Source organism: Rattus rattus, chromosome 13 (assembly GCF_011064425.1).
Source record: "Rattus rattus isolate New Zealand chromosome 13, Rrattus_CSIRO_v1, whole genome shotgun sequence".
NCBI classification, from domain to species: Eukaryota; Metazoa; Chordata; class Mammalia; order Rodentia; family Muridae; genus Rattus; species Rattus rattus.
This window is the reverse complement of record NC_046166.1, coordinates 9,872,326-9,875,714: the sequence shown is the minus strand read 5'-3', so window position 1 is coordinate 9,875,714 and position 3,389 is coordinate 9,872,326. Positions and strand designations below refer to the sequence as shown.

At 46.5% G+C, this 3,389-nt stretch overlaps 1 non-coding gene across 1 annotated transcript; it reads right to left on the bottom strand.

Annotated features, from left to right (window-relative positions):
* Positions 1–1,781: 1,781 nt before the first annotated feature.
* LOC116915129 lies at positions 1,782–1,910 on the bottom strand. Its single transcript, XR_004389809.1, has one exon. It is a non-coding gene; the product is annotated as a small nucleolar RNA SNORA17 (small nucleolar RNA).
* Between the last annotated feature and the right edge of the window lie 1,479 nt (positions 1,911–3,389).

The window sequence follows — 3,389 nt, the reverse complement described above, 5'->3', positions numbered from 1 at the left end:
AGACTTTAGATCAACCTCCGTAAGCACAGGGGAGGAACAAAAGGAAACATATTCAGAGACTCAAAGCACAGGACAGCAACACTTTCTAAGCAGAGAGCAGATCTCAGTGAGGAGACACGAAGCTAAAGAGAGGATCAAATTCAAGTCTGAGGTTAAAAAGCAAAAAGTTCAAAAGTGAAAAGTTGCGTGGCATTTCAGAACGCACACGGGAAATAGTCCGTGAGTTGAAGACAGTGTGAGAAACAGTAAGAAGAGTGACGAAAAAAACCAAGTTTCAGAGATCTGAGCAAAGACTAGACGATGGCTGGAAGGATGTTTGAAGAGACAATCACCATCAATATCCCAAATTCAACACATAACGCTGATTTGGATATTCAAGAAATCCAGTAAGTACTTGGCTGATTAAAAATAAACTCCTAAACCTACAGCAGAACCAAATCGGTCAAAGCCAGGGAGAATCTTGAAAGTGGCACGTAGAAGAATGATGTCCAGCTTTAATATGACTAACTACAGCTTCTTGATGAAAACCTCAGAGGACAGAAAGCTAAGGGGCCACAGAGTCAAAGCAGAAAAGGAAAAAGGCATCACCTAGGAGTTCTCTGTCTAGAAAACCATCCTTGAAAAAAAATGTCTAGACAACCAATTATGAATGAATTCACCAGAGGGAGTGGGGTGTACCTCTCCCCCATCAGCTCCACCACATAGCAGACAAGAGGCCGGGCCCCTCTCCTGTGCTCACACTGTGTGTGCCCGCTCACAACCACCACATCCAGGGCCAGCTCTACAATGCTGTGGGGGTCGGGGGTGTTGGGAGAGTGCAGAGCCAGCTATTCAGAGATCTACTGTAGGTGAGGACCAGGGATAACTCTCCCTCTCTGATGACATTGGGGCCAACTCTCCTGCTTAAAATAGGGTAAGGGGTGAGGGGCAGGGCATCTCTCTCTGCCCTTGACACTGAAGACAGCTGGTGAGACCAGCTCTCCCATGCTCATACCTTTGGGGCTGCTAACCCACAGCTCCCCAAATAAGCTGGGCTGTCTCTCTGGAGTGCTGCAGCTGGCTAAGGGTGGTGTCAGCTCTTCTGCTCTTACATCCCCAGGGCCAGCTCTCCCAGGGGGTCAGTTCTCCCAGGGTGCCCAGGTGAAGGGTGGGGCCAGTTGTGCACACCCCTCAGACATTAACACCAGCCTTTGGTTGTAACAGACCCCTGCTGTCTCAGGGCCAAGGACCCAGACATGGTCCCCTGGTGGCAGCAAAGGCCTGGACCCCACCATTGTCCCAGGGAGCATTACTGTTCCTGCATCGTCCCCCAATCCTCTGTTTCTCTTTCTTTTCCACTTCTCCACAACTTACTTGTTCCTCTCTGAGCATCTGGGATTGTCCCAGGAGTCCTATGCCCGCTCATACATTATGGCACTGAGCAAGGGTCATCTTGGGCATGGTCTGCTCCACTAGGTCTGTACTGCCCTGGCATGGTGGTCATCTCAAACTACATACTGTCTGGGCTCCATGATGCCAGACTGGTGGTTGTTTGGGCTTGTTCCTTGCCCCTGGTCTGTCTGAGGACCGCCGTGTGAGGGTCATCTGTCTTGGGCTCACTCCTTCCCTGGGGCCCAAGGACCCAGGTGGGGTTTTCCTAGTCTCCAGCTCGTTCCCCGCCCTGGAAATCCATCAGAGTCTGTGCAATATTAGTTGGCTGGTTGTCTAAGGCTAGCTCCCTGTATGGGCACCCTGACACCAGGCTGGACTGGTGGTCAACTCAGGCTTGCTTTTTTTCAGGGACTGTTAGACTCCTATTACAGATGTTCACAGGTTAGAACGCCGATCATAGATATAATTTCTCTCCGCTCTGCCACCTACTGACGCAGATGTGACACAGCAGCCACACCAGCTACGCCTCTAGGGGAAAGGGTCTAATGTAACTTATAGCTCATTTTATACTGTCTGGTTCAGAAGACAATTTCCTAAATAAGCAACTCTAAGGTGTTGCTGATGAACTTATAGTGCACAAAGATGTAATTTGTTGATGACATCGGCACAAAGGAAGGGGACGGGATCGAGGCAGTATTGCAACATCTCTTAGTAACATTACGTTAGATGGATACTATTTGTCTAAGTTAAAATGTTTTCCTGTAAAATCCAAAGCAACAGTATAAGGTAGCATCAGGCGTAGTGATATATATCCGCACAAGGCAGTCACACCGAGTCCAGCAAGTCTGTAGATGTGAGATCGGCACTAGAAATCGATTGATTGTGTCTTGCAGCTGAGGAGAGAGAAGGTGGTACAGAGCTTGCTCTGGAAGGGTCTGAGTTCCATCCACAGCACATGTGTAAAAAGTCTGTAATCCAGCTCTGGGAAGGCAGAGACGGAAGGAACCCTGAGGCTTGCTGGTCTCTCAGTCTAGTTGAATTGGCAAGCATTGTGCTCATTATAAAAAGTCAGGCTGGAGACTGGCTGAGGAAGACCTTGAGGTCAACATCTGCCTCTACACTCATGCACACACCAGAGTATATATATATATATATATATATATATATATATATATATATATATATACCATATACAGACATAAATAATAATTTTAAAATAAATCAACTGTATCTCTATAAAGTAGCAATGTATGGTCTGCATTTGAATAGAAACATATGATTTAGAACTGGAAAAATACTTAGGCATAAATTTAACAAAAAAACCCTGCAGGGCTTGTACACTGAACACCAAATAGGCATTGTGGATAGACTCGAGACAATGAAAAAACACCCCCTGTTCACGGGTCTGGAGCACTTCCTGTCAAGATGACAGTATTTCCGAAACTGTCCTACGGATTCCATGGAGTCCCAGTGAAAAGAACGCCCTCAGAAATGTATAAGGAAACAGAGTACTACTCGGAAACCCCAATCCCCAGCCATTTGTCCCGCAGAAGTCCGCACTGTCTGCATCATCTGTTCATAGCAGCCCTATTTTTATGGTTGGATTTAACTAAATTCGTAAGCCCAAAGTTTCCCGTACCACACCCCTGCTGCCCGCCTGTTTTCAGAACAGCTCTAGCACTCTAGAGAGAGCATTAGCGTCTTCTCAGCTGACTCCTACTCTGTCCCCGAGGCAAACACTAGTCTCCTCTCATTCACCATAGGTCGGTTTTGCGTAAACGGGATTGACTACCATATATTCCTTTATGCCTGACATCTCCTGCTCTGGACTGCTTGAGCTCCTCCTGTGCAGTCTGTAAAGTTTACTCACGTTTTATCGCCTGTCAGTGCTTTATCGTCTGAATACACTGCAGTTTGCTTATTCATTCCCTTGTAAACGGACATTGGGATCCTTTCTGGTTTTTATCTTCTTTTATTTATCTTTTATTTAATTTTATCTAAGTATCACTGTCTCTCTT